Genomic DNA, 20996 nt, shown 5'->3' with positions numbered 1-20996 from the left:
GCTCCAAATGGTGGCAGGAGTCCACTCCCCCCACCCATTGCAACTGGAGGGGGGGAAAACCATTTTCTGGCATTTCTCTGCCTACCTGCCTGCTTGCCTATGCAGTTGTTATTTTAAAGTTTCTAGCCTGATATTCACAGTTTTTAAAAAGTGGAAAGTTCTCTGATATTACAGTGGTCCCTCGACTTACGAAGTACCCGACATCCGAAGATTTCGACTTACGAACGACAAAAAATACCGGAAGTCGTTGCCGGTTTAGATGCGGCTTCCTCGACCTACGAATTTTTAGATGCAGTTTCCTCGACTCACGAATGTTTCCGGACCTCCGTGGATGCGCTTTTCGACTTACGAAAATTTCGACCTACGAACGTGCGTTCGGAATGGATTATCTTCGTAAGTCGAGGGACCACTGTACATCACTTCTCCTGAGATTTTCAGATGTTACATCACTTTTCTTCTGTGATTCTCTGAGAGCACAATTTTTTGGTTACTTAATTTTTTTGAAAGGAAGGTCATATTCATTTGTAATTAAATACACAGAATCTGGCCATCCTTTCCTGCTTCTTTGCCTACTTTCAGTGATCCCTTTTCTTTTAACTGTCCTCCCCTGCCCCCAGTGATTTTTTGAAACTTCAGACATCTATGGGGATTTTTGCTAGTAAAAATGCTGGTCCTGATCTCAACATTCTGAAGGGTCCAAAGGACTAGAGCACAACCTATGTGGTTTCAGATCAGATTGGACCTAATCCAATCCAAATGTTGCTATCATGCACAGCCCTACTTTTAATTTCATCAACCCTTACCCTAGCTATATTTTTAAATTATTGTGGAAGCACTGTTTTAATGATTGGTTTTTATTCCTGTCTTTTTAATGTGCTGCTGTTTTATTGTGTTTCACTGTGTTTTTTAAAAATTCAATTGTAAGCTGCCATGAATTCAGCTCTGAAGAATGCTGGTATATAATTCTTTTAAATAAATTTGCTTCCGGGGTTTCTAAATGTACCACCTCAAATAAATCCCATTTCCATTGATAAATGAAGGTTGGACCTTTTAGAACCGCAAAATAAGAGAGATGTTCTGTGAAAACACTGTAACGATATTTCATTTTAAAGCAGAGGTAGACAGATACTCAAAAGACTTAATCTGAAAATCCTCATTTTGCCATTTATTTGTTTGTTTATTGGAGGTCACAGTTGGATATGAGTCACAAGAAAGGGTGCATATAATGACTGACATTCCCATCCTAAGCACATTTACTGGGAAGTATAAATTCAATTGATTTAACCCCCACCCATTGGGAGCATAAGAGGCATGTCTACCAAAGAACTTCCCATGTTTTTGGCTGTGGTGCTGTAACAACAAATAATAATACTTAAAACGTATATAGCACTTAATATGCTTGGTGTAAATTATTTGTCAGTCCTCATGATAACTTGGTAAGGTAGGTCAGTATTATTGCTCCCATATTATAGATGGAGCACTCAGGCTAAGATGCAGTAGCTTACTTAAGCTACTTGATGAATTCATGCCTGAAGTAAGACTTGAACATGAAATTCACAACTTGCCCTACTAGCCACTGCCCTACATTGGCTCTCAGCACAATGTGGTCTAGGATTTTCCATTGTTGATATATTTTCCAGTGTATTCTAAGAACTCTTATTGGCCTTCCTAGTAAGTACTCTGTGCAACATAAGTATGTTTAGTTCTCCATTTCTGCCTGGAGGCAGATGAGAGAAGCTGGATGGGTTGTTCTTGATATAGATATATGAATTACTTCACTCAAATGTCTCCCTTCCAAAAGCCTGATGTGGACATGTTTTTAGTAGATGTGTTTTCCTTTGCTATTGGAGTCTTACTATTTCAGGATGCGGAGTAACTTTCTTCCTGGTCAGTCTGTCTTTTGATCGTGGGAGTGCATTTTACTACTTTTGTACCACATACCATAGTTGTCTTGGTTAAGCCATCTTGAGGCACCCTCATATGTGAGACTTGACGCATGATTTTGCTTAAATCAATCTGTAATATCAGTGTAAACCCTAGATTGACTAAAATGTATATTTAAATGAAAAATGAATCTCTTCTGCATCCTATCCCACGGCAGCCATTATTACATGGTACATATTGCAAAGAAAGGTCCAAATATTTTCTAATGTCAAACAAGCAAACAGCTTATACACATCATATGGGCAGCTACAGCCTAAGGTATATTGCTCATTCCTACCTTCTGTTTTTGATGTTTTGGTGATATCGGTGAATCCTCTGAGAAAAGTGGATAAGCAAGACTTTGCCTCAGTAATAGGGAATAGATGCACTTCTTGCCTAACATAACAGTGGAACATACTTTTTACTCAAAATTGTGAATACTTGAACTCCAGTAGACTGGCCATGTGAGGCCTTGAAAAGTATCAAAATGTGTTGTGGTTCCACAAAGTCTACCTTGTTTATTGTGGCAGAAGAGTTCATGGGCAACTCATTCAGCAGATGCATGAAGTGGACTAAAAAGGTGGAATGTGTATCAGCACCCATATGACTTCTTATCCCGACCCCCCTTACTCACACTCACACTATGCACTGTAATAACTTCTCCAAGTCAAGGCACAGGCAAAGGGCTCTTTCATCCCTTCTTCCCCTGTACAAAGCACTTGGGAACCTAAGCCTTAACTTCATGTTAATGCACTCTTCACTTAATGCACTCTCTCATGTGTCAGCAAATGGGAGTGAGGAACTGAGATCCATATTAGAGAGAGAAACTCTGCCAAAGATTTAGTTGCTGCTTATATTTGGGAGGAAGAGGTTAAAGAGCCCTTTGTTAATGTCTTGGCTTCCATGGTAGTGAGTCAGTGGATAGAGGCAATGTTGCCCCTCTACCCTTAATCATTCAAAACTTGGCCACCGTGAGAAATTATTTGCTGAACAACTAATTTGAAGGTAGGGTTACAAAACAATGGTGAGGGCTGATGACCAAGATTCCTGTTTGATAACTGTACTTTTTTAGCTCCAACATTATCCAGAATGATTCTGGCAACACTATGAATTTTAAACTGAAAATGAATCCTTTTAAGCATCTTTGCTTGCAAAAATTTGCTACTTCTGAAGCTTGCTTCGATATTGCAAATACTGGGAAAACATTTGTTAACTTGTTGAGAACTGCATCAACAAAATCATTCAAAGTTTCTATACCCTATCTCTGCAGTTGTCTTCTGAATTTTTTAAAAAGCAAAATGAAATTTTCATTTTTATTTGGAAGTATATTAAAAAACAAACCAACCATAACTACTTTTATATTCCAGTTGAAAACACTTGCATCATTTGGACATAGACAACTCAGATGCAACTTTGGTAATTTGTGAACATTAGCACACATGCCACAGCCTCTTTAAAGCTCCTAAAAGTTATTATTGAGCAGGGGCTACCATTTCTATTAATAAACAGTCCACCATGTTGTGATGCAGGTTCTTCATTATTGAGAATATGTTCTTGCATGTTGGAAGCTTATCAACAAGACCAGGATTATTATTTTTAAACTGTAAAGTCATATGTGTTTTTTTAAAGATCTTCAAATAGACAAAGCACAAGAAGGGGGCAAAACACTGCAAAATGAAAACCAGATGCCCTTTCTGTGGTTTCATTTGCCATGGGAGCAGCAAAGCTATAAATCTCTGCTGTGTGGTTTTAAAATTGAACATGAGGCTGCTAGATTTATCAGTCATTCTTTCTTGCCTCTAAGTCCTTTAGTAGCATGTTGAATTTGGTTTCTATGCCTTATGATGTGATATTATTTCACTCCTTATTACATGAAAATCTCTCCCCTCCCCCAGATCAAATAATACTTGAAGAATTAGCAACTTGAATGCAATTGGGAGGAGAATGCACTTTTGGAATGTTGCATATTAAGTTATGTTGGCGTGTGTTCACTCAATTCAAGATTTTTTTTTTTTAAAGAATAACACATAAAGAATAACACATAATTATTTAAAGAATAACAAATAAATAAAACATATTTAAAGAATAACACATAAATAAAAGAATAATGTGTGTGTTTTTTTTAAACTAAGGACATCTTGGCATTTTAAAAAATAGCAGGAGCTTGGGGTAATTGAAAAAAAGGTCCACCACTATTATTTGCAAAGATTAAACTTGGAACCTGATAGAACTGCACAATCACTTTCTTTTGTTATTACTTGTAGTTCATGATGAACGGCGCATGCGTGCACACACACACGCGCGCGCACACACACACACACACACACACACACAAAGGTGGAAACCAAGTCTGCTACAGATGTGACTGGCTATGAATATTCATGAATGCCATTGCTCCTCCTTTTCTACTGGCATTCTAGTCATTCTTTCTCTGTCTCTTCCTTCCCTTTCCTCCATACTGTGAAGATGACTGCAGCTTTATTTTGGTAACAGCCTAGCATGATACAGTTATCAGTGGCCTCAGAAGCCTTAAAAAAAAACACAAAGGGGGGGGGAAGAAAAATTGTAATTATCCACAGTTTTATGAATCCACCACCCCTTAATGTTCATTATTTAAACCAGCAGCAATTACAAGTTCAAAGGGGTTTAGAGGGCCAGCAACCCGCATAATCACTGCCAAATTAAGCGGGACTCATTCGTCACAGAAGAGTACACTCTGAGCAGTGAATCATGCATGCAGTGGCAGGCACTGATTTACATAAAGACGAAATCTGTGCCCTCTAGGGCTGAGCGTTACTTTATCTCAGTAGCCCTGTGATATATGCATTTTCTTATGGTGCTGGGAAGGTTCAGAGTCTGATGATGTCTAATATATGGTACTTTATTTTGTCTAAAAGTAGCATCACTGCTACCAATTTTTATACACAGCTAATATTCCCTCCCCATTCCCAATGTAAATGATTTGTACATTGAAATGAAATAGCATGAGTTTTCCTAACCATTTTAAACTTGCTTTGCTTGATTTGTATCTTCTGAATCCCTTTCCCCTCTTTTTGTTCTGCTATTGTTCCATAAGGAGTAGTGATTCTTGAAAACTGGTTATCCCCCCACAGATATTTTATACATCATTTTTGTTTACTTCTTCTCCATTAACATGTATCCTGTTCATTCAAAGAGTCAGCAATATCACTGTATTGGATAAATATTTCTACTTCTCCATGTCAACATCACCAGGAGATGGCATAACCTCCCTAAATGCTTGCCTGGAAGCAGTAATGGGCTGGATGAGGGAGAATAAACTGAGACTGAATCTAGATAAGACAGAGGTACTTATTGTGCAGGGTCAGAACTCCAGAAACAATTTTGATCTACCTGTTATAGATGGAGTCACACTTCCCCAAAAGGAACAGGTATGCAGTCTGGGAGTACTTCTGGATCTGCACCTCTCCCTTTTATCTTAGGTTGAGGCAGTGGCTAGAGGGACTCTATCAGCTTCAGCTGATACTCCAGCTGTGTCCGTTTCTTGACATGAACGATCTCAAAACAGTGGTACATATGCTGATAACCTCCAGACTTAACTGCTGAAATGTGCACTATGTGGGGCTGCCTTTGTACATAGTCTGGAAACTCCAGTTGGTACAGAATGCGGTAGCCAGGTTGGTCTCTGGATCATCTCAGAGAGACCCTATCACTCTTTTGCTGATAGAGCTACACTGGCTGCCAATAGGTCTCCAGGCAAAATTCAAAGTGCTGGTTATAACCTATAAAACCCTAAACGGCTTGGGCCCTGGGTATTCATCTTCATTATGAGCCCCACTGCCCATTGAGGTCATCTGGAGAGGTCCATCTCCAGTTGCCGCCAGCTTGACTGGTGGCCACACGAGGACGCGCCTTCTCGGTTGCTGCCCTGAAATTGTGGAATATGCTTCCTACTGAAATACGATCCTCCCCATCTCTGACCATTTTTCAAAAGCATTTGAAACCCCAACTCTTCACCCAAGTTTTTTCAGCTTTTTAAATTTGTATGTTTTAATCTGTTTTTGACTTATAATTTTTAAAATTGTTTTAAGATTTGTGCATGTTTTTAATTTGTGTTATGTTATTGTTAACCGCCAGAGATGAAAGTTTGGGGGTGGTGTACAAATTTGATAAATACATAAAGAGTGTGTGATGTAGTATTTTAGCAATAGATGGCTATTTCAAGATTTCTGTATGACTGTGGACACCTTTACATGTTATGGATTAAGAGTATACAGTGACTATGTGCACTATTATGCTTGAAGTTTATTCATATGCCTATCACATCATGCAGTTGTATAGGAACATAGGAGCTGCCTTATACCGAGTCAAACCATTGGTCCACCTAACTTAGTATTGTCTACACAGACTGGCAGTGGCTTCTGCAAGGCTGCAGGCAGGAGCCTCTCTCAGCTCTATTTTGATGGTGCCAGGGAGGAAACTTGGAACCTTCTGCATGCAAGCATGCAGATGCTCTTCCCAGAGCAGCCCATCTCCTGAGGGGAATATCTTACAGTGCTCATATATTTTCCCATTCAAATGCAAACCACGGCAGACCCTGCTTAGCAAGGGGCAATTCATGCTTGCTACTGCAAGACTAGCTCTGCTCTCAAGACCAGTTACATAAGAACATAAGAGCAGCCCTGCTGGATCAGGCCCAAAGCCCATCTAGTCCAGCATCCTGTTTCACAGTCACACAGTGGCACACCTGGTGCTGCTGGAAGCCACAGGCAGGAGCGGAGGGCATGCCCTCTCTCCTGATGTTACTCCCCTGCAACTGGTACTCAGAGACATCTTGCCTTTGAGGCTGGAGGTGGCCTATAGTCCTCCAGCTAGTAGCAGATGATAGATGCCCCCCTTCCCACCATGAAGTTATCCAAACCCCTCTTAAAGCCATCCAGGTTGTTGGGTGACACAACTTGTGGCAGAGTGGATTATGCATTGTGTGAAAAAGTACTTCTGTTTGTTGGTTCTAGATTTCCCCACAATCAATTTCACGGGATGACCCCTGGTTGTAGTGTTATGTGAGAGGAAGAATAATTTCTCTCTGTCCACTTACTCCACATCATACATGCTTTTATAGACCTCTATCATGTCTCCCCACAGTCATCTTTTTTCTAAACTATTTTCTAAACTAAATAGCCTCAGGTGTTGTAGCCTTGCTCTAGGCCCCTGATCATCTTGGTTGCCTTCTTCTGCACCTTTTCCAGTTCTACAATGTCCTTTTTTAGATGGGGTTATCGGAATTGTATGCAGTACTCTAGATGTGGCCACACCATCGTTTTGTATAAGGGCATTAGAATATTAGCCATTTTATTTTCAATCCCCTTCCTAATGATCCCTAGCATGGAATTGGCCTTTTCCACAGCTGCTGCACATTGAGTCGACACTTTCAATGAGCTGTCCACCATGACCCCTTAGATCCCTCTCCTGGTCAGTCACTGACAGCTCAGATCCCATCAGCGTATACTTGAAGTTGGGGTTTTTCATCCCAATGTGCATCACTTTACACTTGCCAACACTGAACCACATTTGCCATTTTGTTGCCCACTCACCCAGTTTGGAGAGATCCTTTTGGAGCTCCTCACAATCTGTTTTGGATTTCACTACCTGAAAGAGTTTGGTATCATCTGCACATTTGGCCACCTCACTGCTTACCCCAACTTCTAGATCATTTATGAATAAATTAAAAAGCACTGGTCCCAGTACAGATCCCTGGGGGACCCCACTTCTTACTTCCCTCCATTGTGAAAACTCTCCATTTATACCTACCCTCTGTTTCCTGTCTTTCAACCAGTTAGCAATCCACACATGTACTTGTCCCCTTATCCCATGACTGCTATGTTTCCTCAGGAGTCTTTGATGAGAAACTTTGTCAAAAGCTTTTTGGAAGTCCAGGTATACTATGTCAACTGGATCACCTTCAACCACATCAATTTGCCTGGAAGGGACATTAAGCTTAAGACTTCCTTCCGAAATTGGAAGACTTGTCCAACATTTAGCTAAAAGTATCAAGGGGAATAACAAAAACTTCTTTAAATACACCAGAAGCAGGAAACCTGCCAGGGAGGCGGTTGGACCGTTAGACAATGAGGGAGTAAAAGGGATTATTAAGGAGGATATGGAGGTTGCAGAGAAGCTAAATGAGTTCTTTGCATCCATCTTCACGGCAGAGGAAACTGAGCATATACCTGATACTGAACCAGGCTTTTTGGTGATGGAGGCTAAAAAACTGAGTCAGATAGAAGTAACAAGAGATGATGTTCTCAACTGTCTGGAAAAACTAAAAACTAACAAATCTGGAGTTACTGGTACCATTCTTCCTTTTGGGTATACAGTTTAACTGGGCTTCTAGTACTGTGGTTTTGAGTAAACACCATGCACTCTGGAGCAAAGTGTCTCTCCTGATTTTCCCTTTCAGTTTTCTTTTCACCATACTCCTCATTTTGGAGAAGTTTCCTTTTCTGTAATTCAAAATGTCTGTGTTAGACTTCCTTAATGATTCTTTCCTCGCATGTATGCTGAATTTGATTGCACTATTGTCACTGTTCCCTAAAGGGTCGATGACACTGACATCACGCACCAGGTCCTGGGTGCCACTCAGGATTAAGTCCAGGGTCGCCTTCTCTCTGTTTGGTTCCAAGACCAACTGTTCTAGGGCACAGTCATTCGGTGTATCTAGAAATTTGACCTCTTTGACATTACCTGACTGTGAATTTACCCAGTCTATGTGTTAGTAATTGAAGTCACCCATTATTACAGCCCTGCCTTTCCTTGACGCCTCCCTGATTTCCTGCTGCAATTCCCAGTCACTGTCAGCATTTTGATCCTGAGGGTGATAGCACATCCCCAGTAGCACGTTTCCTCTCAGGCCTTGTATTGTTATCCACAGGGTTTCTGTGGAGGACTCCAATCCACCTTCATTTTCTAGCTTGTTAGATTCTATCCCTTCTTTAACATACAGTGGTACTCCATCTCCAAGGCACCCCTCTCTATCCTTTCTATAGAGTTTATATCCAGGGATAACAGTGTCCCACTGGTTCTCACTTTTCCACCATGTTTCTGTTATGCCCACTATATCTGTTTCTGCATAACCAAGCACTCCAGCACATCCATCTTGGCTCGGAGGCTTCTGGCATTGGCATATAAGCACATATAGGCTGAATCTCTCACCTGGTTTATGCTATCTTTCTTTTGACTCTTTGACCAGCTGGCACAGCGTTCTGTCTGCTCTTTATGTGGTTCTGCTCTGTCCCCTTCTGTTTTATCTGAATCCTTTACATCCTTGCACTTTAAAGGATGGCATTTGCTGAACCGGATACTGTCCAGCTCCTGTCAGGTATTCCCCAGGCGTCATTTTAAAAGCTGCTCTGCAAACCTTTTGCTTTTAAATGCCAGGAGTCTGGGTTCCATCTTGGTTCAAGTGCAGCCCATCCCTTTTGTACAGGCCTTGCTTGCCCCAAAATGTATCCCAGTGTCTAACAAATCTAAACCCCTCCTCCCGGCACCAACGTCTCATCCACACATTCAAACCCCTCAGCTCTGCCTGTTTCATTGTACCTGTGTGTGGAACAGGTAGCATTTCTAAGAATGCTACCTTGGGGGTCCTGGATTTCAGTACGCTACCTATCAGCCTAAATTTGGCTTCCAGGACCTCCCGACTACATTTCCCCACATCATTGGTGCCAACGTGCACCATGACAGCTGTCTTCTCCCCAGCATGGCCTAAGAACCTATCTAGATGCTGCATGATGTCCGCAACCTTCGCACCAGTCAGGCAAGTCACCATGCGGTCAACTTGTAGGTCACAAACCCATCTCTCTATACCTCTAATGATCGAATCACCCACTACAAGGAGGCTCCCCCCCACCCCTGGAGGAATATCCGCTGTGCGAGAGGATATGGGTTCATCTTCCATGGAAGGAGCCCCTTCTAAAGGAGCATTTCCTTTTCCTTAGACCGATGTCCTCCTTGCCCGAGACCTTCATTCTCCCTGACAGCAGAGGAGCTATCAGCCCTGGAGTGGGATTCCTGTACCACGTCTCTGAAGGTCTCGTCCTCATGCTTCTCTGTCTCTCTGAGCTTCTCCAGATCCGCCACCTTGATCTCAAGGGAATGAATTTGTTCCTTGAGAGCCAGGAGCTCATTGCACTGAGCACACACCCATGACTTCTGCCCATGGAGCAAAAAGTCATACATGTGACACACTGTGCAATACACTGGGAAGTGCCCCCTCACCTGCTGACTTTCTATCTTCATACTGGTTTTGTTGTCTGATTACAGTATTTAGAGATAGTTTATTAGAAATATAGGTCTCAGCTGTAATGGTCAGCTATTTAACTATCCAAACAGCCTTTCTCAGAAATATAAGGGAGGGATTTGTACTTATGTTCTTTTCTCTGCTGGACTTCTTGTGATCAATGGGGCTTGTTCCAGGCTTCCCCGCACACTTCTCACTAAACTCCTGCAAAACTCCAGCGTACTTTTACTATCCCTGTTGGCTATGCTCTGTTCACTATGCTTTTAGGCCTTCACCTCTTATGTAGAGAGTAGGCTTCCAACTGAGACACAGAATGTGGGTCAAAGGAATGTGGGGCCTCCCATAGCCCTAGCTGACTCTACCCCTTCCAGGCAGGGACAAACAAAACAAAAACACTGGAGTTTGCTATCCCTGGCAAATCTCTCTCTCTCTCTCTCTCTCTCTCTCTCTCTCTCTCTCTCTCTCTCTCTCTCTCTCTCTCTCTCACACACACACACACACACACACACACACACACACACACACACACACACACACACACACACTTATCCCTTAAAGAGAAAGCAGCCCCTCAAAATCTCCTCTCCTCCTGTTAGTTAGTTTCATGGGGGGAAAGGCTAGATGTTGTTCTGTTTAGAAAAGCTTGCTTACCTCCTCAAGCTGCATCTGCTCTTCACAGAGTAGGCTTCCAACTCTGAGAGACCCAACTCGGGTCATCTCAGAGAGACTATATTACTCCTGTATTGAAAGATCTACACTGGCTGCCAATAAGTTTCCGGGCAAGGTGCTGTTTATAATCTATAAAGCCTTAAATGGCTTGGGCCCTGGGTTTTTAAGAGAATGTCTTTTTCGTTATGAACCCCACTGCCCATTGAGATCATCAGGAGAGGTCTGTCTGCAGTTGCCACTGGCTCGTTTGGTGGCTACTTGGGGACGGATCTTCTCCGCTGCTGCCCTAGAGCTTTGGAATGCGCTTCCTGCTGAAATAAGAGCCTCCCCATCTCTGACAACTTTAAAAAAGTCTTTAAAGATGCACCTATTCACCGAAGCTTTTAATTAAATATTGTTTTTAACAATTTTAGCATCTTTTAAAAATGTTGTTTAAAAAATTTTAATTGTAATTTTTTAACTTTTACTATGCCATTTATTTTGTTTTAACTACTGTTATAAGTTCCTTTGTTTTCATTTATTTTAACGAATGTTTTAGCTTTTTTGTTTGTTGTAAACTGCCCAGAGATTTGAGTTTTGGGAGGCATAGAAGTGTGTTAAATAAATAAAATAAAATAAAATAAATCCAGCAGGTAGTTCCACAAGTCCCCACGTCTCATTTTTGTGCAGGGAATCAATTTCTTCTAATGCTGCTTTTCTCCATTTTTTAGCTTCATCAGCTGGCATCCTTTCTATATCTTGCCATGTGGTAGGTTCTAGAATCTCTCCTCCTTTGGTCATGAGTGAGAGTGTTTTGGGTGTAACCCTTTTGTTGGGCCTCTGTGAGCGCCTCAGTTCTGGCTCAGGCTGTGCAGCCCCTTCTGAATCTGTATCCCCTTCTGAACCTGCTTCTGATTCTGGCACAGATTATTTGGGTTCACTGTCTGGCTCTTGCCTCATGAGAGTCCACTCATGTGGTTCCTTTTTCACCTGGATCTCTGGAACAAGTTTTGGTACATCACCTCTAGTTGTCCCTTGTCTTTCATCAAAATACACCACGTTGCAAATTCTGACTTCTCCACTTGAACATAAGAACACAAGAACAGCCCTGCTGGATCAGTTCTCCTCCTATAACCAGTTATCCTCCTATAACCTACCATGGGCCCCCAAATTTCCAGAGCCATCCTTGGAACGACAGGCTCCAAACCACTATGTGGAAGGTGTTCCACTTGTGTATGAATAACCAAATGCAGAATTTTTACCTGAGGAAATTTTTTATCAGGATATTAAATATTAGCAAGGAACTAATATACTGCAGTTACAAAGATGGCAAACACCAACAAACTTTAGGGATGGACACTGCATTAATAGGATAATTTGAAACAAGTCACTGTAGGTACTTCACCCTGTTTGTGTTCTGTTCAGCACTGGTAAAGCCAGTGTACAGTTTCCTGCTCATACTACTTCAAGAAAGATATAGGGAAGCTAGAAAAAGCAACAAAAATTAGCTGATACAGAATTCTGCAAAAATAGAGCCTTCTCTCTCAGTGTTCATCATCTAGGCTAACATTGCTTTCCTGCCTCTACAAACTTCAACCCATCAGCATTTTCATGTTAGCATTTTCTCCTGACAGTTAACCCCTGCTAACTGAACAAAGAGACACCTTTGTGAACTTTTGTTGAAGAGCGGTATATAAATATTTTTAGTATCAGTAGTAGTTGCTTTGATAGAATTTCCCACTTCCCCTGCAATTGCAAGGGCTTATCTGAGAGCTTGGGAAGATATAAAACACTTGCATGTAATCATTCCATGTGTATCTCACACTTACATGGCAGTTGGCCCTTTTGTATATAGAGTTAGCATGCCAATAACCACTGACCCTGGTAGGTGCACTTCTAGTGTGCTAATTCTACCAGTAAATTGGCCAGATCATGTAGTAAACTTATTTATTTATTTATTGTTGAATTTATATACCGCCTTTCATTAAAAACAATCTCAAGGTGGTTTACAAAAGTTTAAAAACATGCAATAAAATGACAATAGGAATATTAAGCTAAAAATATAAAAGCAAACCAAATTAAAAACCTGTAAAAACTATACACAAGTAAAAACACATAGAAGCAGCAATAAAAACAATCATGTAAAAGCCTGGATAAAAAGCCAAGATGTCTGACAAGGCACATGTTAAATGCTTAAATAATTTAATGATATATGGGATGTCTTTCTGGAGTTCTTTGATTTCATCAATATTTCTCAAAACAGCAATTGACACACACAAACTTACCTCCTGTCCCCTCTTGCATCCCTTTTATCTTGTTGTTCCTTATGAAATTGACAAGAGGAGACTGGATTTTCAGTAATTCCACAGAGACCCAAGACTCTGGGTAACAGAGTCATAATTTATAATATAACAGAGACATAATTTAATGGTTAAAAACAATTTTTCCTGCTAACAAATTTGTCCCACCCCCCAAAAGGGAATATATATATATTTTAAAACTTTGCCATTGTTTTCATTTTAGATGTGAATCTTCTCCTTTATTGTGTAATTGTGAATGTTCAATCTGAAATCACAGCAGAACAGGGCTGTTCTGCAGCACCGTGGGCAGTGTTTTAGACACATTCCAGAGAATGGGCAGTACTGAACCATCCACATTACCCTGCAGAGTGTGCCAGCTAGTGAGTGAGGGAGTAATTCAGATTACTCTTTGAAGGGTGTTCCATAACCATGGGGCCACTGCCCTAAAGGTCCCATCCCTCATACCCACCAAACATCTTAGCCAAAGGTGGACTGTCCTGGGATTTCTGCCAAGGCAGGGCTCAGGAGTACACCAGATCTTGGACAACTCCAAAAGCAGAGTCAGGCCCTTGGCCAGTACAAAGCTAGGTACTGCAAGAGAGATAAGAACATTGCTCCAGCAACTTATTGCAGCAAACTGCCAGTTCTTAAAACTGTTGTGTAGGTAAGGTGAATTGACCCTGGGCCTTCTCTAGGAAAGACTGTTGTTTAAAGGGACCTTGCCTAATTTCTCATGCCCTCACTCTGGCAATGCTGGGCTGCCTTTGATAATATTGGCAGGTCTTCAGGGGACTCCCACAGTTGAAGGATGAAGGCAGGGCTGTATCCTTCAGTCATTGTGGGTGCTGGCCTGTTTTCCCCTGGTTCTGCTGGTATGGTGTTCCCAACAGCATGGGGTCACCTGATGTCTGGATCTTGGGTTGTTCCCATCCCATCTCATGCTCTAACTCTTTTTTACTAACTCTCTTTTGCTTTAACTTCAGGTTGGGAGGGTCTGGGAGAGCCTTAACACAGGCCAGAGAGCAGGGCCTTGGTGAAAAATCCCATGTTTGGCCAGTAGGCCTTCCTTAAGGTGACTTGGACCCAGTTTGTAAAGGGCCTTAAAGGTTAAAGCCAACAATTTGAATTGGGCCTGTAAGAAAATTAGCAGTCAATAGACTTGGCACTAGATGGGAGTGCTGTGACCCTGTCATTTTGCCACCAATAATAGTGGTGGCATTCTGAACCAACTGCCACTATTCCAACTTATTTTCAAAGGCAGCCGCCATAAAGCACATGACAGTAGTCTAATAAGTCAGTATGCAGTAATCAATGCATGCATAATGTGGTTAGTATGAACCAGGTGGGGAAGTACCTGGTGCACTAGCTAAAGCTAGTAAAACACATTCTTTGCCAAAGTAATCATCTGGACATCAAGGAACAGTGTTGTGTTGAAGAGAATCATCAAGCTGCACACTTGCGCTTTCAGGAAAAGTGCCACTCCATCCAAAACAGGCTGAACTCCTCCACCCATAGTATTGGTATTTCCTGCTCACAGTACATCTGTCTTGTCTGGATTTAGCTTGTTTCTTTGCACTCATCCATACCAAAACGCTCTCCAAGCACTGGTTCAGAATTTCCACTGACTCTGTAGCCTGAAATCAGAGGTAAAGCTGAGTGTCATCTGAATATGGATGATAGCCCAAACCTCCAGATGACTTCACCCAACAGTTTCATGTAGGTGTTGAAGAGCTCGAGGGACAGGATGGACTCCTGCATTACCCCATTTTCCAGAAGCCATGGGGAGAAACACTAGTCTCCCAGCACTACCTTTGCAGACCAGTTGTCCAGGTAGAACTGGAGCCAATGCAAAACAGTGTCTCCTCGCGCCAACCCTGAGAGTCTTTCTAGAAGTTGAGGGCAAGTGACCTCCATCCCATCTATTTTTGCCTTGTAACTAGATTCTAGGTGAGAGCTGGCACTTTTAATTGTGTTCATTTTAGATCACATGCCCTTCTCTCTCACTTTGGAAGTGGATGTGCTTCAAAATAACACACAGTCAAGTCTTGCTTTAAGACATTTGGCCTTTTGTGAATTGTGGGAGAGAGTTCTGACCCATTTTTATTCTTTTTCTGCATATGCCCAGTGTATGCAATTTTACTGAAACCCTGAACCAAATCTCTGTAGCTCTGATGCCAGAACCTATCCACACACCACTTAGTGCTTTCAGAATTGCCATTATTATTTCTTGTTTACACAGTCAGACAGGTATTATTGACTGGTTTGTTTTATCCAGACATCGAGTCCTTCCCCAGGACCTGGGATGGCTGAATTTTATCATCAATACTGTTGGTTATTATAGATATCGTCGCAAAATATAGACTGTTCCCAGTAAAGCTGCTTTTTGTAATTGGCTGATGGTGATTTCTGTGGCCCCTATGGTGTTGAGGTGCTCTTCAAGGTCTTTTGGGACTGCACCCAGGGCGCCAATTACCACTGGGATTATTTTGGTCTTTTTCTGCCACAGCCTTTCAATTTCAATTTGTAGATCTTTGTATTTTGTGATTTGCCATTATTATTATTATTATTATTATTATTATTATTATTACATTTATATCCTGCTCTTCCTCCAAGGAGCCCAGAGCGGTGTACTACATACTTGAGTTTCTTTTTCACAACAACCCTGTGAAGTCGGTTAGGCTGAGAGAGAAGTGACTGGCCCAGAGTAACCCAGCTAGATTCATGGCTGAATGGGGATTTGAACTCGGGTCTCCCCAGTCCTAGTCCAGCACTCTAACCACTACACCACGCTGGCTTTAAAGATAAACGATAGATCTAAAGATAGATGAGGAACAACTAAGAGTTGGGTTTGTTTCAGTTGGAGAAGAGAAAACTAAGCACAGTCTTGTTAACAACATTTAGATACAGAGTTGCTTATACACAGATCCTGAGTAGGAGAAGAAATAATGTGCTCAAATTGAAAAAATTTTAAAACCAAAATTGGTTGGGGAAATTTTCATTAACTTTGAGGGTGCATGGTTCTTAGACAAGTAGGACTAGACAAGAAGTAGGATTACCACCTCTGTGCAGAAGCTGGGCCTTGATAATGTATGAAGTCCTGCTCTATGAGTCTTGCAGTCCTCATTAATTTAAGTACAGCTTCTCTAGGAACATAAGAACATAAGAACAGCCCTGCTGGATCAGGCCCAAGGCCCATCTAGTCCAGCATCATGTTTCGCACAGTGGCCCACCAGATGCTGCTGGAAGCCACAGACAGGAGTTGAGGGCGTGCCCTCTCTCCTGCCGTTACTCCCCTGCAACTGGTAATCAGAGGCACCCTGCCCAGGAGGCATCCCTGGTGACCTAAGCTTAAATTCAGTAATATACTGGAATCGTAAACTAAATCAAACTGAGAAGATTCTAACACCAGACTCATGATTGCCCAGGCACCAAATAAAATGACATTATCTTTGTGAAACTGACACCATATCATTGTGAAGGGAGTTTTCTATTTATGGCTAAATAAATTTCCTGAATACAGTGTTCATAGACCTGTGAGCAAAGTGTGTTAACAGTGCTTCTTGAAATAGAATAAAAGTCAAAGAAAGGCAGCTAAAGGAGTAGACTACAGACTTTGTAAGCATCTAATGGGAAATGAGTCAATTACTACTACTACTACTACTACTACTACTACATTCTTAATTTGCAAATGAAACTATGAGAATTTTTAAAAATATATAATTCAGCTTTTTTGTATGTAAGATTTGCTAGACAGACAAAATGCAGTAGACATCCTATACCTTGGCTTTCCTCAAACCTTTGACATATATCTATAGAACATCCTGCTAAGACAGAATGGGAAATGTAGACTAGAGGAAATTGCTTGGCTGAATTAATAATTGGTTCAATTTATAACCATTTTCTTATGTTTATGTTGTTAGATATTACTTTCACCTCTGCCCCACTGTTTAATTTTTACATTGATTCTGTGATTAAGTCTGGCTGGTCCAGATTTTCATCCCCCCAAGTTAGCTAATAAACATCTTTCAGTACTGCTTTATGCTGATGATGTGGTTGTTCTATCATAGACACTTGTCAGTCTGAGGAGAGTATCACAGGCCTTGGCTACCTACTGCTTTGAGGAACTCCTGTGTATTAATTATCAAAAGCTGAAAGTTATGGTTTTTGTCAGGAGAGTTGTTCTGCATAAATGGCAGATAAATGGGACCAAGATTGCGCAAGTAATGTGTTAAAAATGTCTGGGAATTGTTTTTTAAATGACTGCCAATTGGAAGGCGCAGTCAAGAATGTCATGGAGAGTGCGCAGAGGAGTGTTATTGCCATCCTCAGATTCTTTCACTCTAGTGGAAGACAGTATATCCCCTCAGATTATCTGGGTTACACATCACTGGCTAATAATCTAGCAATGAACCTAGAAAAAAGTACAACATCAGAAAGGCCAGCCTTTTGGTAAGTGATATAATGGAGTTAATGAAACTAGCACCATTATTTGTGGCTTTATTATGCAGAGGAAAATGAGGTGAAAAAGTGTTCTTGAACTCATTTCCAGAAACCAAACGTACTGAAAATTGTATTGAGTTTTCTAGATTCTTGGTATATTTAATTTTGAATGGTGAATTGTGGGTTAATTTAATGTTCTGTCAGTCTGCAATACAAAAAACATTTCTAAAATATTCAGATACACAAATTCTTCAAAAAATATGGCAATACAAAGAGACAGGTTTAAGGACTTGGGTGTTTCAGTGGAAAACCCCAAATGGCCTGTTAATTCAATGCAAAAATTTTATGGTGGTCTTTCTAAACATTACATGAGGCAACAGAGGCAGGTGTTATGGATGTAACTTTCTTTGTATTTAGTACTACTAGAAGCCTAAGGAATAGGGTTGTTTTAATAATCAAATTCCATTTTTCTTTCGTCCAGCCCATATAAAATCTTGGTGCAATACTGAGCTAACATACCCATCAATGTTCCTTTTATTGGACATGCTTCATATATTGTGATGAGATTAGATGCATCCATAGAGGTTGTTAGGAAAAACTTAACATGCCACTGATGTGCAATGAAGGAAAGTTAATTGTGTAGATGCTACAAGACTGCATCAATGAATAGAGCTCTCTATAGCAGCATATCAATCTGCTTTGAATAAGAATTACCAACCAGCTTTTCAGCCAACAGCCTAAGGTAAAATCCTAGTGTTAATAAACATGTACAGATGAATCAGATCTCATTTATCATTTTCACGTCTATGTGCTAAAGATCCACTGATGGGAATCTGTGAAAGATATTTAAAATAAAATGTAAGCAAATACGCAATGGGGCTTTTTAACATGCAGCAATAAGCACAGATGATTGGTTTCTAACAAAGGCTCACAATGCCCTTTGCATTTGCACATAGAATGTACAAATTATGCATGCACATGGAATTGTGTGGGCCAGATTCTAAGCTGGTAAAAATCTGTGTAACTTCACATTGTGTTGCTTTATTACAGTTTGTTCTGAGGAATGTTATTACAGATGCCTGTCTATATTCTGTTTGTGTGCTGTATGTCAAAAGTTGAACCTCTAAACCTGCTCAAATTGCCAATTTTAAAACATTCCCCTTAGAAGCAAAATTCTTTGAAGACTGGTGTAGAATGGTAGGGAAGCACCTTGGTTCACACTATTGTCCTATTTATTATCCTCTGCATATCAGCCCTAAGTGAGCTTTTGAAACTCTGAAGATTTCAGTCACATAATGAAATTTCTGATGCACTCACATATACTTCACTTTTCCCATAAGTGTTTGTTGTGCACAGCTACTTGTACTGGTAAATTGGCCATTACCAATTCTGCTTTTAATAGCATTCACATATGCTGCAAAAAATGAGCATGCACCAATCTGTCTGATATATGAGTGCTGGCATATCCTACCTTGGTGAATGTGAGAACTGTCCTGCTATATCATATGAACGACACATCCAGCCCACCTGTATAAATCATTTATTCTACTACTAATAATAATAATAGGATGGTGCAAAGTGCTATGCAAGCATTATGCAATTACTTTCAAGGTCTAGAATCTTCCTTTTAAAAAAATTTAGAATCTCAGGACAATTGAGCTTCCACAATCCACATAGAGCTTCCACAATCCATCCAGCCAAGACTCTCTTGTTTGGTCTTTCTATTAGGTTTATTTTCTTTTTGACTATACAAAAGGACAATTTTAACCTTAATTTTTGTGGCTACCATCCTCTGAGTCTGCTTTAGTTGTGGTGGTGCAAAATATGGTTTGCAGATAAAGGAGAAGCTATACAATGGTACCAGGACAGAACCTTTAACCTTTGCTGTTCCCTCTATTCCCAAGCAATAGTATTGGGAAAATTTAGGACAGAGTCATATCAGCTTTCCTAATTACCATTATTAGCATGCAGAGGTATATCTAGGGAAAATAGCGGCTAGGGCAAGCACTGAAATTGCGCCCCATCCAAACATCTGACACCCATCTTTCAGATAACTTTACCATAATATCAGCTAAAAAATACAAGTTCAGCCACTTTCAGAAGAAACAGGTTGTAAGCAACACACACATGCATATACACACACAAACACACACACATACAACTATGCATGTGGCACATATGTGCCAGTCGGCTTCCCAAGGAAACTCAGCACATCCATGTGCTGGGCATGCCTCCATAGAGCTAAGCAGTGAAAGCTCTCTTTAGCAAATGCTCTGCCACCTCAGCACACCTCACTACAGGTTGCTGCCTCCAAGAAATTCAGGGATGGGTTTTTTCTGTCCAAACAGCTTTTTGCCTTAAAGGGAGATGGTTGCAATGGGAAATCCTAGGGCCTCCAAACAATCTGAAATTATCCAGCAGCTTACAATAGGCTTGGAACCAGCAGCCTGATCAGGAAGAAGGTGGAAGTTGCAACTAGCCATAGAACAGCAAAACAATGTGATATTCAGTTTTTTTTAAAAGCACTACACAAGTTAAAGGCGGGCACTTTCCAAGTTTGAAATCTCACAAACCTTATAATCAGATGGCTTGACAAATATTCAGATAAAGATAGAGCTCTGTATAGAGAATTAAACAGCATGCAAGTGAATATTTCTATTTTATTCCTTGCCTCCCCCGCCACCCTTCAGTTTTGCCAGCTTACAAGGTATTAAACCAACATTGTCTTTTAAAGGGATATTTTGTCCACTTACTTTTGTGCCATTTATATCTGTTTTTTAAATGCTCGGGTCCCTTGCCAACAACTTTGCATTCTTCTGACTCCCTCGATCAAGGAAAAATCTAAACTTGGGTCTTGCAGAGGCCATTTGAGCATGTGCGGTGGCCATTTTTGTTTTCAGCAGCCTTTAAAAAAAATTTTTTAAATGGCCACCACACATGCTCAAATGGTCCCTTCAAGGTCCTATACCTTACCAGGCCTCACAGAGGCCTTCTGAGCATGTGCGGCGACCTCCAAAATGGCCACCACACTGATCTTTGTAGGCCCAAACAGGCCTGAAAATTAGCCCAAGACAGGCTGTGGCAGTGATCTAAGAGGCCAGCGGAGGGCGAGGGAAACTTTGCGCGCACACACACACACACACACACACACACACACACACACACACCACAGCCCTTAGGAAGCCCTCTGAGGCCCTTAGGAAGCCCCCTGAAGGGGCTACAGGTAAAAAAAAGTGTGTCTTTTAATTTTAAAAAAATCCACAAATTGAGGAGCAGCATGGCACTGGTGCCCCCCCCAGTGGTGCCTAGGGCACATGCCCTGGCTGCCCCCCCCCCCCCCGTTTTGCTTATGTTAGCATGCCATACTACTTCTGCCTCTTTCTCCATACATTGCTCCCTGCCAATAT

General features: G+C 41.1%; 1 protein-coding gene and 1 long non-coding RNA gene across 14 annotated transcripts in view; one reads left to right on the top strand and one right to left on the bottom strand.

Annotated features, from left to right (window-relative positions):
- The window catches only part of MEIS2 (Meis homeobox 2), a 360641-nt gene that overhangs the window by 132426 nt on the left and 207219 nt on the right, over positions 1–20996 (top strand). The gene's annotated exons all lie outside the window — the stretch shown is intronic.
- On the bottom strand, positions 1139–20476 carry LOC128340971 (uncharacterized). Of its 2 annotated transcripts, none has more exons than XR_008314139.1 (3): positions 20343–20476; positions 13135–14783; positions 1139–4451 (listed from the first exon to the last, which is right to left on the bottom strand). It is a non-coding gene; the product is annotated as an uncharacterized LOC128340971 (long non-coding RNA). The 2 variants fall into 2 exon arrangements; XR_008314124.1 differs by having other exon boundaries at positions 14504–14783.

Source organism: Hemicordylus capensis, chromosome 1 (assembly GCF_027244095.1).
Source record: "Hemicordylus capensis ecotype Gifberg chromosome 1, rHemCap1.1.pri, whole genome shotgun sequence".
In the NCBI taxonomy this organism is placed as follows: Eukaryota; Metazoa; Chordata; class Lepidosauria; order Squamata; family Cordylidae; genus Hemicordylus; species Hemicordylus capensis.
Note: the sequence above shows the minus strand (reverse complement) of the source record. Positions and strands in the feature narration are given on the sequence as shown.